Source organism: Thunnus maccoyii, chromosome 11, assembly GCF_910596095.1.
Source record: "Thunnus maccoyii chromosome 11, fThuMac1.1, whole genome shotgun sequence".
NCBI lineage: Eukaryota > Metazoa > Chordata > Actinopteri > Scombriformes > Scombridae > Thunnus > Thunnus maccoyii.
Window position 1 is genome coordinate 27,142,359 of NC_056543.1, and position 15,368 is coordinate 27,157,726.

At 39.4% G+C, this 15,368-nt stretch overlaps 1 long non-coding RNA gene across 1 annotated transcript; it reads right to left on the reverse strand.

The window, feature by feature from the left end:
* Nucleotides 1–1,302: 1,302 nt before the first annotated feature.
* LOC121907086 lies at nucleotides 1,303–5,731 on the reverse strand. Its single transcript, XR_006098797.1, has 2 exons — nucleotides 3,708–5,731; nucleotides 1,303–3,613 (listed from the first exon to the last, which is right to left on the reverse strand). It is a non-coding gene; the product is annotated as an uncharacterized LOC121907086 (long non-coding RNA).
* Nucleotides 5,732–15,368: the final 9,637 nt, after the last annotated feature.

Here is a 15,368-nt window from a genome sequence, read left to right on the forward strand (position 1 = left end):
ACTGTGAGTTAGCTAAAGAGCTTAGAACTTTATATTGTAATACAAGACTAGGTCAAAACCTAGTACATGGCTGGACTGTGTATGGTCAATGTGCGTAATTGTGGCCAATTTGTTACAGGGATAGTCAGTGGTAGTGTCTATAATGTGAATTCCTGGATATTAAATGTTTATCTGGAATTTTCTTTTTTTTTTGTTTAAGTGTACTGAAGTACCATATCACATGACATGGTTAAGCTTCATTTGAGTTAAAAAAAAAAAAAAAAAGGGGTATAAATGCAGTTGCAAGAACAATACTCAAATCCTGGGATGTTTGAGTTGAAAGAGAATTTATTTTAATTGTAATTATAACTATTCTAATTATCTGTTAACTCCCCCTGCATCACGTCATCAAGCGCTAAGCACCAAGGCCTTGCCCCCTTTTGGGAGAAAGAATTGCACTTTCACATAATAGAAGAAACAGGAAAATGCCAAAAAGCTGTTGTGTAGCATGCTGTAAAACAAAAACACACAAAATTACATCCATGATGTCTTTCAGAGCAGACAAACACTGTAAACACACCTGTCACCTGCCCAGCATGGTGCTGTTAACTGGAAACACTGCAGCTACATCTTATTTTTATACAGCCTATGGGCTACACATGGTGTCTCTTGGTATCTGTGGGTTGGTGCTCCTGTCAGTGTTGGAGCCTTTGTGTGAGATGCTTTGATTGCCAAATGTGTGTTTTTAAAACTTATTTCAGGGCTCTGCTGTAAACGCCCCCAGGACGTAACTGAAACTGTTTGGGCCAATTCAAAGAGATTTTGAAAGAGCCTATTTTGAAAGAGCAATGGTCAATGGGGAAACTCTAACACTGGGCCAGCCAACCAATGGTGTAACTTCATCACTCAGTCAGTCTGTCAGTCAGTGACAGACAGACATCCAGGGTTTTAGGGCTGGTCCGCGGCTGGTCCAGCCAAAGAAAGAAAAGAGAGATAAATAGCTTCTCAGTGAGAACCCTACAAATGTATCCTCAAACATTTTTGATTTTTTTAATGGAACGGAAATCCAAATCAACTAACGGTACCTAACCTGCAGGTGGAGAGAGGAGGCTTTGAGAAACACAGGTGTGTCCAATGCAGAAGTCTTTTATCAAATGGTGCAACGTATAAATTCCACATCTCCTCATGTGGCACATTTTGGAGCATGGCAGAAGCAGCCCTTCATAAATGTTAGTGGTCCATGGTCGTTCTTGTTGTGATCATGTTTCTTAATGACCTAACAGCTTTTTTTTCACTACAAAAGGAAAAAAAAAAATCCCAGAGGGAGCCTGAGAACATTGTATTTAGAAAAATGCTTAGCAGTACATGTACATGCATAGCTGCCTTATGTGTTGTTTTATGGAAATGATTAACACCCTGAATACATTTCTATTATGAGTAGAACTGTCAGAAATCTGATATAGTCTCATGTCTTATAGGGATGGATGAAGGAAGTAACTATGTTTACAGAAAAATGATATGTATGATAATATATATTTGAATGAAAAGCACCAAGCAAAGATCTAAAAATAAACATATGAAACATATGATAAATCAAAAATATTTTTCTGGCATCAACAAGACTCTACTCACTATCTTATATCTACAAATGTGATATAAGATAGTGTCAGATGTTCTTCATATACAGAGAGAGAAAAGCAAGAGCAAGAAAAAGTAAGTGAACCCTTTTGAAATTACCTGTGTTTATGTAATTTGACATGATCAGATCTTCATCTAAGTTACATTTATGAACAAGCACAATCTATTGTAGCTAATAACACCCAAATTATTACATTGTTGTTGTCCATATTGAATACATCATTCAAACATTCATTGTAGGCTGGAAAAAGCATGTGAAGCCCTAGTCTAATGACATCAATGAAAGCTAACTGGAATCAGGTGTTTGCAAACCTTGAGACCAATCAATGAAACGAGATTGGCCGTGTGGGCTAGAGCTACTTTGACTCATAAAAAAAAACACTCAAACATTTTGAGTTATTCACAAAAAACATCTGCTGATGTGAACCAGGCCTTGCAAAAAAGAAATCTCAGAAGACTTACAATCAAGAATTGTTAGTTTGATTTTTTTTTAGTTTAGATATTCATCAGTCCGCAGTTAGACAAATCGCCTATAAATGGAGTAGATTTAGTACTTTGGCCACTCTCCCTCCAAGGGCAAAATGCAGAATGAGGTTTGAAAAGAGCCCTGGAGTAACAGCTAAAGGTTTAAAGGAATCATTTGTTCGTGTTTTTTTAAATTCTTTGTGATAATTCTTTGTGATATAGTTTTAGATACAGTTCAAAGTTAGACTAATCTATTTTTTTTCCTATCTCAGAATTAAAAATGTCTGCCAGATGTTTCAAGTCTGCAGTTTAACATAATGTACAAGGACAACATCTATAAAACACTGACATGGAAAATCAAAGGGTTTAAAATCTGCAACATTCATATGTAAAACACCTTGACATGTTACACAATCAGAGTCGGTGTTAAAGATGTTTTCCAAATTTAAATCAAAGAACTCAACCAATCTTGTGTTCACAAGTGTTAACAGACGTGTGTGTGTGTGTATAAAACACAAAAAGTTTGGATTTCAAGTCAAAGTCTTCATTTATGTGGATCTAAGATGTGTCAACACATGGATTGGGCTTTATTAAAACTTTCCCAGTCCATATGATCTGAGGCAGTTCTACACATCAAGCCAAAGTCAGTCAGTATACAGAAGAACTTATGAGACAATTGAACAAACCATAAATCTACTTAAAAACAAAAATTTTCCTGCCACATTTATGCCCGTTGCTACAATTAACAAAACATCTGCAAAAAAAAAAAAAAAGGCAGGGCATGGAGAAAATACTTACAAACAATATGGCCTACTAACAAATGAAAAGGGTAATCAATAATCGTGCTCCTGTAAGGGAGCGACATGCTCAACTGGAGCGGAGAGCTGCCCGGCCAGCTTGTCCCTCTGAACACATGAACTCCGCTCCCTCCTCACTGGACGTGATGGAGGCACAGAGGTTTCAACGTTGTCCTGCATGGGCTCGAGGATGTCTCCTGCTGTCAAGCAAATACTATTCAGGCAGGACAGCACAAGTGGTAATGACAGTAGGTGCAAAATTGTGGTTCACCTCCAGGGCCCTGAACAGCAGGGACCGCCAGCAGGTTTTCAACATGCCAAAAGCATGTTCAGTTACTGAGAGGGCCTTGGCATGGCGCTGGTTGAACCTGCTTTGTACCCTCCTTTGCAGTGGCAACAGGATGGCTTATGCAAGTACCCTTGGGGAGGGTACAGAACATCTCTAAAGATCCCACTGCTATCCTGGATATCCCACAGAAGTGTTTAGGAAATTACCCTTCCCATCACACACAGACTGTAGCTGGATAGATGTGAAGAGCTTCCTGCCCACTGGGTCCTGGCAGTGTTTTGATTCTCACGTGGCATCCATCAATGGCACCAACACACGTGCCAAACACAGGACTGTTGGCCAGTAGCTGGAGCTGGTGACCAACCTCATTCAGTTCCTGGGTGATGGGAATTTAATTATGTCCTGGCGCAGGGCAGGAATCCTCATCACCTCTCTGTGGACCAGCCTGCACACAGGAGTAGACGATATATCAAATGTTTAAGCGCTCCATATCATACTGTGACAAAATATATTAGCCTATGTTATTCAAAATAATATACCTATAAACAGTGGTCGTGGGCACTTGAAAGATCCGGGATACCACATTGTATGACAACCCGTGTGCCAGCAAACACACAGTTATGAGTGTTGTGATGTGGTGTTCCCAGCCACGTCTACCCTCAGGTGGCAGTAGTCTCATCAGAGCATCGATAGAGGCTCGGGTGAGATCGTAGTCCTGCATGATCTCATTTTCTCCATCAAAGTAAATTTTGAGGACAGGCACCATGATATTTCTTTGCACACACACACAGGCCAAGTGGTGCATGTTTGGCCTACAATCTAGGATTGTAGCCTAGATGTCTGTATTGAGATACAACAGTTAATATGATAACTAGTCTACAGAATGATCAATACATGCAGTTAAGATCACTATCATTTGTGCATGTTGTTTCTGTAGGTATAGGACTATTTATCCAGGTAAATTGTATGTGTGTGCTTCTTGCCTATGGGCCAGTCAGCCAGTGTTAAAACTGACATTTGTAAAGTGTATTTAATCATTTGCTGGATTTAATACTCCCATGTTTAATGCAGAGTATTGCACATACTATCATGACATCTTTCAAATAGCCTTGTGATTATCACGTGATGCAAGAATAGAATGCTGTGACACAGTCATGCTCTCCTGTGTCTGGACCTCCTGCTGGAGCTCCTGCTAAATCCTGACAGTGCACATAGTTGCAGGATTCCTTTTTTAAATGGATCAAGTCACAGTATTGGTCAAAATAATTGGAATTGAATGGAAAATCAGACTGTGAAGATCTTTCACCTATATAGCCATAAACTGGACCATAGGCTGGAAGTCTGGTTAATGATCAGCTGCAGCAGGTAATTGATCTACCAGTTGATACCGGGTGATATTGTATGTGAGGCATGATTAACTACCTAATTGACAAAAGCCTGTCCTAAAAATAATTCAATCATTATTTATTCACACAGTATATTCTCACAGCGCTTACTTTCTAAAAATAATAGAAAACAGTTAAATGCCGAGATGCAATATATATGCTGCCATTTTGTGTGTGTGATATATCTTTTTGATTTTTGACTTTTGATTATATAGGATAAATTAATTGCAAAAAAGCAGCTGTTTTTTATTGTTTTAATGGAGTTATTATTATAACAATAATAATAGGATGCTCTGTCCCTCGCTGCAGACTGTGGGCCTGTTGACGGACTGAAGTATAACATGAGATGTTCCAAAGTTTAAATATGACATATTTCATGTCATTTCATGAATGTAGTAGCTGTTCAGGAGTAAATATATTCTAAAATGGAGTGGGTCTTCAGTGTTGTTCAGTTATATCACTGGTTATCAACAACATGTGTCAAATAGCAGTCAGACATTTAAGAACTCCATATATTTTAGAAAGCTAAGATAATCTGGTGAATTGAATTGAACATTAATGGATATGAACTGAGAGTAAACTGTTGGGCATAAAAAAACGGTTTAACGTTACTGTGAGACAAAAAGGCGGATGTGTATGAGTTACTAACAAGCAGCTATTAACAGCAAACTGATAGCTGTTTGCTTAATAAAGCAACAGCAACTGGGATAAGCTAACGCTAAATCATAGCCAGTTAGCTTGAGTGTGTTACAGGTTCAATTGACTGTGCAAACTTAACTTACGCACTTAATTTGAACATCGCGTACGCAATGCAAGTATCTACATGTGTAAGCGGAAAACACACTTTCATTGATGTAGGAATGTTGTCAAAAGTAACCAACTCATAGCTCCAACTCACCAACAGAAAGACAGTGGGATCCTTTAAACATGGCGCGAACCCAAAATTCAACATGGTCTTGACGTCAACTTCACGTTCTCTACATTTGACACTGAACATAAAACTTCCATGCAGTGGTCGAAACAAGCAGAGTTATCGAAATATTAATTAGACATTACATTTTACAATTCCAGCTGTACACCTCCGGTCTTTGTGAAAACTGTCTGATCTGACACTTTTGAAGTCTCGTCACAGTGCTGTGGTGTGTGTTGGTTTGATTGCTAATGCCTGAATAGTCAAGACACACCCCCCTCATTATCATATGGGTGAAGAAATACAGCAATAAATAAATACAGAAATAAATAAATAGAGAAATTCATGAAAACATAAATAAATGTAAAAAGAAATAAATGTAAACATAAAAGAATGAATGAGGAAATAAATAAATACGAAGATAAGTGAATACGGAAAACAAGGAATTTGTCAAATAAATAAATAAATGAATTGTATTTGTTTATTTTAATATTTCTGTGCATATTTATTTATTTTCAAATCAACCTGCATATTTATTTGATAAATGGGCATTTTATTTCTACATTTCTTTCTTTATTATTTCATTTATTTTATTTATTGAGCCATTTATTTATTTATTTTGGCGGTTTCAGGTCTTCACACTCAGGGGTTCGTCTCAGTTCTCACTTGACCTATGACAGGCTTGCATCGCAAAGGCTTACCTCCCGCCCGTGCTCCGCGATCCACGTTCCTCGGCAACGTACCATCCACAACTCGATTCGGCAGTACCAACGAGATACCTCCTCCACCACCACATCCACACGGAACCCTTCTCCCCCAGACGCCACGCTTCTGATCAGCTGGAATCCAAACGCTCCACAGCATCCACGCCATAGCCCACTCGGACTCGGCTCTTTTCCCGCTATTAACATCTTCAACCGGACGTTTGCTCACCTCCAGCGAGCTTTCAGCGAGACGGTCGTCCCACTCCTACGAAAGCTTGATAAACACAAACTTCCCAACTCTATGAAGACTTTACTTTTATCAGTCCTCTGCTGGCAGCTCAAATCCTCCCGCTCTTCCGGGTTCACTGTCCGCCACCGGGCCGACGCACACCGATGATGTCACAACGCCGCCTACTACAGCAGAACCATGGATCATGGATATATAAAGGATGTATAATAAGAGCTGAAGGCCAGGCTGAACTTCTCATGTACTCCCGACTTAACCTTTCATCCCAATTTTTCCTGTTTATTTCTTAGGCATCCCAACAACAGGTGCTTGTTTAATTATTATTGCTCACTTTGACTCCCCTTTCTGTCATTATGTTTTAACGTTAACATTTTTAAGCTTGGAGTTTTCAGGCCCTTTTTTTTTTTTTTTTACGCCTGATGGTTATCCCATGGCTAAATCCTGGTTTAAACATATCTAAGGCAAGTGCTTAAAGGACCACTTTGCCAATTTTCTATCTATCCAAATTAGGATATAGCATAAAACAAGCAAACAGAACAGTTGGGGTTTTTTAAAATTTTGCCTGTGTCACTTCGGCACAGCTTCAAAATCATAATGTCGATATATTAAAAAGCAATAAATAAATTTTAAAAATAAATAAATAATCTTGAGCTTCCCCAGTCACTATGGCAGCCACTGAGGAATTTACTGACTGCGTTTACCACCAATACTGTGTGGAGATCCACTCAAAGTGGCAAATTCCTTTTAAGTGCTTAAGTCGAGTCCATTTTATTAGAGCCAAATCACATCGAAAGTTTATGACTCATGACTCTTTCATATGGAACTTCAGTGGACTACATATGCATTCCACCTGACCCAGATATCAAGCCCTACAACTCGAGGGAATCGCCGACTAGACTGTCATCTGCTTCCAACGTTCCCCCAACGAGGAGGACATCCCCTCCACAGCCTACAAAGCCAGGCTTTTCCAGTTCTGCACAGCCTTCAGTTCCACCACTGCTCCAGCCGACCACTTGCTTGCGGGTTCCCTATCCAGCGCCACCCACACTTAGCACACCAATGATTCCATCCTGCCGCCACTATGGTGCAGCAACAGACTGCTTCAGCCCTAGCTAGGGCCAGGTCGTATTTCCCCACGTGCCTGCTCCCTACGTCTTAATTGTCTTGTGTTTTTGTTTCATCCCTGCGTCTATGAGCCACACATTTCACTACTTCACACACATCCCTCACCCTTGACCCTCATCTCTTCATCCCTCAACCCCCAACCCTCATCCCTTCATCCCTCACCCCTCGATCCTCATCCCTTCATCCCTCACCCTTTAACCCTCATCCCTTCATCCCTCAACCCTTGACCCTCATCCCTTCACCTCTTGACCCTCATCCCTTCATCCATCACCCTTCGACCCTCATCCCTCAACCTTCATAAATATCAGACCACCCATTAAAATTAAATAAATAAATAAAATTCTAGACCGCTGGTCTTCCCAAGCTTCCTTACCTACCTAAGCGACATTCAAAGAGCCTGCTCTCATTTAGTCCAATGAAGTTATCTTTGGGGGATGACGAAGCAGAAAAGCTCATCGAGACATGTCCCCCACCCTGAGTCTCGACCCCCGGGTTCCTAGATGCTCCAGCCTCATTGTGATGCCATTTGGTCTTCAGTCATCCCCATGCCATCAACCCCCTTCATCCCTCTCCTCGACCCCATCATCCCACCGTACACGACCCGGACCAAACTTCAGCTCCATTCATCCCCCAGCAATCGACCCCTTCGTCCCTCTCCTCGACCCCCATCCAGCCCACCATACACTATCCTCATCCAATCCTGAACCCTCTTGACAACCCAAATAAAATTATTTCTATACCTTTCAAATGGCGTGGTCTTTGTTAGTGAATTTCACAATATACACATTCTTAAACAGCTATGTGGTGCATTATTGTGCAAATAAACATAATTCAAGTAAGTGAATAGCCTAAGTAATAATAACAAATAACAATAATCCATAAATAAATCATAAGCAATAATAAGCAATTGACATCACTTAAGACTTATGCTAACCAACCAAGGATATCCCATGTGGCTGTAATGTTTTGCCTTTGTTCCTCCATCGTCCATCCGATGGAAAGCACCTTAGACTAAATGAGATTCGGCCATCATCAATGTTACCAATTGCACCTGTGCTTTTCCTGCTTTGACATGTCAGAAAGTCTGCTGTGAAAAGGCCTATTACTTGATTAAACCTCTCCTCAGGAGTATGTGGCCTTATACAGCCTTGAGATTGATTGATTGACAGCTTCAGTCCTCACTCCCATGATAGTGTTGTTGTACCTTAGGGCTGAACACGTTATATGGGGGTTTGGTGAGTTCATGTACAGTAATAGACCCTTTTCACAGCAGACATTTGTCCAGACCTGTCAGAGCAGGAAAAACAGGCAGAATTAATAACAATGATGACTTGTGACAGTGAGTCAGCATGCTGACCCCTGAAACTGAAGCAGCTTTCGAAGAGTTCATCCATCATTAATTTTATTATTCACACCTGTGTTTTTACTACTGTGACAAGCCAAAATGTCTTCTGTGAAAAAGGCTAATTAATGACTTTAGAAAAGACTGGAATTATCCTTTCCCGGTTATTTTCTACAAAATAACACAAAGAATCACCTATCCCACTTGTAGTTTTCAAATAAGACAAAGATTAATATTTCCCTAGAAACAGGATGTTTCTCTTTGGGCCTTTTTGGTAGCTCTTCTTTTCTCCATTTCAATGTCCCATGAAAACCACAGTGTGGCCATAACAGGCTCAGAATGATGATTCACTTGTCCCAGGCAGCAGTCTCTTCTCAGAAGGACTCTAATTGGCCGGTCATTATCGAAATATGTCTGCAGTCTCTGCAGCCAGCTCAGGCCGACATCTCCACTCTAAACATTATATCTATAACAATGTCCTTTAGGCATACTTGGGCCCATTGCTTCTTTTTCTTGGTTAGATAAATATGAGGCTGGATGTGTCTTTGCATAAACATGGAGAGCTTCAGTGCCCCCACCCCCCTCCACCCACCACCCAACCTCACCCTGGAAATATGCAGCTATGCCCCCAGGAAACTCAAAGTGACATTTCCACTGCCTCTTTCTGACAATCGTCTGTAAGCCTTTGTACTCATTTCAGCTATTATTGGCTTTATCTCCGAAAATAATGATGCAAGATCAAATCTCCCATGGCTATATGTCAAATATAAATCCAGGGTCACTAATAATATGATTACACATGCATGTTGAGTTCTTCTCTTCCCCCCATGCCTCTGCCCTCTTTATCTGGCTTGATTTTTCAATACTGTGGCAGAAGTGATGTCAGTAAACCTCAAGGCGATAGGATGAGATTAAAACTGGAAAGCATTCAAAGAAAACAAAGTATCACTTTAGCATCACTGATTCGATGCTCTAATTTAAGACGGATGATTACTGCAACAGCAGAGCAACATTCAGCTTTCATGTTGCAGTTTGAAGAGATTTTAAGGGGATTTTTTTAGCAAATCCTTTATGTGTTAATGGAACTGTTTTTTAGAAATGGTTTGATAAGAACCATTTTCTGCCATACCATAAACTATATTCACAGAAGATAAATTCATGTTCTCCTGTTTGCAAATGAAATTAAAATACTGTTTCTTGCCCCCCTTTTTTCTTTTTTTTCCTTTTAATCAGCAAGACAAGTTTCAGTGAAATTTGGTAGAAATTTAGGGACGTCTGACAAGGAACACTTAATTTGTTTCTGCTGCAGCCCCAGAACTGTCATTAAAGCTTTTTTATCCTTATCATTGTGAGAGTCAATGTCAAATTTAATCACATGAAAAAAATCTGACATATGTAAACAGTGATTGTCTGTGTATTTTGATGCTGGTCCAAATCTAGATCCAGATTATTAAAGGACGGGTTCACAGTTTTTCAAGTCTGTCTTAAAGCAATAGTCAGGTGCTAAAATGAACATTGAAATAGGTTTTTCTTGCTGTAATCATTCCTCCTGTTCATACTGACTGTTAGAAGATCCCTTCATAATGCACTTACAATGTAAGTGATGGGGGCCAAAATCCACAGTTCTCCTGTGCAAAAATGTATTTAAAAGTTTACGGAAGCTAATATGAAGCTTCAGTCCAAATGAGTCAAATCAAGATATCTTACAATGTTACAGTCTTTTTAGTGCCAAAGTTCCTCTTTTTGTTACTATACTTCCACCACAACTCAACAGGGAAACACTGTCCGAGGAAACACAAAGAGGGAATTTGATGCTCAAAAGACTGTAAATGTGGCAGATATCCACTTGATACGACTAACTCAGACTGCTGAAGCCTCATATAAGCTTCATATCAACTTTTAAATACATTTTTGCACAAATTTAATGTGTGGACACACTGTGGATTTTGGCCTCCAGCACATTTGAAGGGGATCTTTAAATAGCCAGTATGAACAGAAGGAATGATTAGAGTGAGGAAAACCTCTTTCCCTGTTCACATGGGCAACTGACTGTGCACCCGCATTTGACAGAAATTTTCTAAAAATAATCTAATCTGCCTTTTGTTCACCTCTGCATCAAAATACAAAAATAGTAATAATGGGATTTTTCCTAATGGGAAAGATATGGGAGAAAATGTGGGAAAAAAATGTGCCTCATTATGTCATTCAAAAACGTACAGCCCTGTGTGAGAAAGAGGGCAAAGATTTAAAAAAAAAAAAAAAAAAATTCGGGCATTTTTATGTCTTTACTGGGCAGCTAAGAGTAGAGAGATGACAGAAAGTGAAGGAGATGAGTGATACAGTAGGAAATGACATGCAACAAAGGGTCACAGCTGGACACAAACCTTGGATGCTGCAGCTCGTGATTGGCGCCTTAACCCCTCAGTCTCAAGGGCATCCACAAATAGGACAATTAAAACTATTGACCAATCTCACACTGTTAAATCACTTAATACTATAAGCTTTTAACAGTTGGTAACACACTCATTTTTACTAATGAGGACCACAGGGCTATAAGTTCTTGAAGAAGTGTCAGAGGAATGAGGGTGAGTCTTTGTATCATTTTGACATGCGTCACTCAGCTCTTCCAGCAGTAATGTCTTCACTGTGAAAGGAAGAAATCTGATGGTTGAGAAAACACACAGGGCTTTGGGACTCATATCCAGAAGCGAACAGGATCGCAGCCCCAGCTTTCATTTTTATTTGTGATTTGACATAATGAATCCCATGTTGCTCATCTTTTGCTGCAACAGCAATGATATGAAGAGTGTTTTTGTATGAGGAAATGTTTACAAGAGTGTAAGAAGCCTGCAAGACCATATTGTGACTGCTTGTCATCTCTCACCTACCCATATTGCCACTGCTTCCCTCTTGCAGCCTTCTGATCACAAAGTATTACAGTGAATTCTGAGGGCAGTGTCTGCAATGTCGGTCCAACTCAACAGTAGAGATACAGGACTCTGTGTGTCAAGTGAAAGTAAAAGGCTCTGCAGCTCTAAGTTATTTTCCTTCTCTGATAAAGCACAGGCCAACAAAGAAAACAATGCAGTGAATTTAACATATTTTATTTCCTGACAATTTTCTCCTAGTTCTTTTTTTTTTTTCTTGGAACTTAAGCAACGGAGATATTTAAAAGACACACATAGAAGAATCATAACATTCACATATACAGTTATAACAAAGAAAGTAGTGACTAAATGTACCATATCCGTTGTCAAGTATAGTTAAGCAACATGACTGTGAGATGAACATTTGTCTAAAGATTTTGCTCTACTTACTGTTCACCAAAGTTGAACTTTTCTGGAAAGCACTGCATGGATGTACTTTGTCTCTGTAAACAAGTTCATTGATTGAATGAACGGATTTTTGGTTCAATACTTCGCTGGTGTTAATGCTGGTGTGACAGAGCCCACAGTCTCCTTATGTCAGTGTTAGGATTTAACCACAAACTGTAGCTATAGTGCTGGTCTTTTCCTTGATGTGGTAAAGTTTCAAAATGTGGATCTGACAGATTTTCTTCAACTGTATTTTACAAACAGTGGTGCCCTGAACATCTTGCAGATGTCATACAGAATGCACAAATAAGCTGAGGGACATACCCAGTTATGGGAAATACATTTAAAACATTTGTCACCAGCCTGGAAATGTTGCCAGTGCTTCTATAGTGGAACTAGCAGTGACTTCATGCACTGATGCACCGCTTCAGTGAACCGAGTAACAGCATACATGATGGTGAGTGATTGATTACTAGTTTTTAGTTCCAGGCAGTGGAACAACCAGTCTATCGTGCTTTCATTGGCTCTATTACAGTCATTGGGCGTAGGGGAGGTATGACCTGATGAGGCTATGCATCTGGCTAGCACAAGTGTCAACTACAGCAGTGTTTAGCTACATCTGATTTTAACACCAGCCAAAATAAATACTTATACAGAACGAGCTGACATGTTTTTGTCACACCCGTCTTTTGCCATAGATAACATGTGGTACTATAGCCTGACCTTGCAGCTGCTGAGAATATCCACTTGTGCATTAAATATCTTGGTCAACAAAATACATTTTTATCAGCACTAAGCACAACAGAGAAACATTTCCTTTGAATCATGGTGTTCTTGAGTTACTGGTAGACTCAGGCCATCAGGGTCTGGTGTGTTTCACCTGTCATCCAGGTTATCCTAACAGGTCTCGGTCACTTACAATGACACTGTCAAACAAAAGATTATCCAGTGCTTCAAGTGTTGGTGTACTTTACTCACAGAAACCCATCAGAAAAGCAAAAACCTGCAACACCTGGTTTTATTATTGTAGAGGCACTCTAGCTCCTCTTCGGAGGAAGCAGGGAAATAAGGAGAGTTAAAAACAAACAAGATAAGAGACTTGCTGTATGACATGAGAAAAGCATGACATCCAAACAGCCACTGTCCAGTCAGATATGACTGCTGTGCAAGGTGTGTCTGGTTGTTTATGACTATGTGGTTTATCTTTATGTCTGATTAGATGGTCATTTTTCACAGTGAAGGAGACTTTGGCTGCTGTGTGGAGGCAAAGTGAAGGAGAGATTTTGTTGGAACTGTTAGATGAAGACTAACAGACAGCGCACCGCTGAGATTCATGGATCACGCAGTGCAGTCTGGATGCCTGAGGGTCACTGAGAATGAAAAACAAGGCGTTGTCTTTGTTCCTGCTGAGCAACAACATAATTTAAATGAAGGATTACAGAGATGGACAAAACAGTGAGAAGGGTGGATGTAGTCTCAATGAATTGTGCGAAGTTGAAAAAGATGATTACGTAGCTATCTGCAGCTGTCAGGCTTTCACCTATTAGAGAGAAAAGTGGGGAAGGTTGAGCTGCCCAGTTTTCCATTTAACAGTCTTATATGTGAAAAAGTTGATTTAAAAAAACAAACAAAACACCATCAAGTTTGTTGACCAGCTGCAATTCTTCACTGTTTTTATTTCTACAGTAGCAATTCCTGTGAATGGAAGCCATTCATTAGGAGATATTTGACAAAAATAACCTTGTTTTCATCTTATTAAGCGGATATCTCTGTTGAACAAACATGCCTACAAGTAGCAAAATGTCCCACTTTGACCTTTACCCCCTGACAGATAAAGCTGAATAGCTACATCCCTTTGAGATTAACAGCCTCGTCTCCAAATGCAAACTTTGAAGGACATCTTTCTTGAACTGGAAGACTGCATCACAATATCACAACATCCTGGCAGGAAAACCTGCATCTCTGCATTTCCTGAATAGAATACTGAATAACCAGCGCCCTCTAGCAGCAGTAAGTGTAAACTGGTGTAAATTGAGCTGCATGGCTACAGTGGCAAAACAAGAGACTATGAAGATTTTTTATCCCGATATCTTTTCCGTTATGGACACACATACACACATCTTGTAGAACTGTTTCTCCAGCCAAAGGCTTACTACTTTCTGTGCACACAGAACTTGATCTACTGCTGTTGATTCAACAATCTTATAAGAAAAGAAAAGAAAAAAAAAAACACCCACCAGTAATGGCTTGTGTTGGTCACAAATAGTTATTTTATTAATTCATTTTTGTACTGACACCCCTTTCTGTGCTCTCTGTTGTAAAATTTACCATCTTCTGGATTGTTCTTTAATCATTAGCTGCAGCAGTGGTTTTGTTTGTTGACAGTAATTATGCAGACTTCTCACAGTTAATGTGGCAATGATTTATTGATGTTAAAATGCTACATATAGCACCTTTTACATGTCAGGGGTCCACAGTAAGGAGTCACTGACAAAGGTTGGAAACCCCTGCTGTTTACTGTCCAAGTGATTACAAAACTGGAGGGCTCAGAGAGGGAAACGTATGACTAATCAGAGTTATATGCTTACAAGATGTTTGTGTTTTTCACTGTGGTTGCAGAAATCCTTTATTTCAAAGGAAGAAAAGAATACATTTGAAACAAGCAGTCAAAGGACATGGGTCAAATCTGCAACATCTACACCTTATCCTGTTAGCATGTTAAAGTTACTGTGGATAAGCAAAAGACAAAATTAAACTCTCCAACATTATAGCCTATTTAACAAGTCTCGGTAGTATGGCACCATTTTCAGGCTGTCATAGGGTCCAGTGTTTTTTGTGATGACAGTACTATTTACAATTTTTAAAAAAGAACAAAAAAAAAAGTAATGTGATGAAAATAGTGCTTGAAACTAGTGACTTGACGTAAAACTATGTACATACCTGTATTTGTCAAAGCTTGTTTGCCTTTTATATACAGTACACATCTGTTTTTCACATTGTTAATAAGTCACATCAATCATATTAAATAAAGCAAACATTTCTGCTGTAGAAAAAAGAAAGGGAACGAAACAAGTCAATTCGAATGACATGTAACCACGTGTGTCTCACATTTCAACATAAAACATATAACAATAATATTAATACCAATAGTAATGACATTATTTTAACAATTA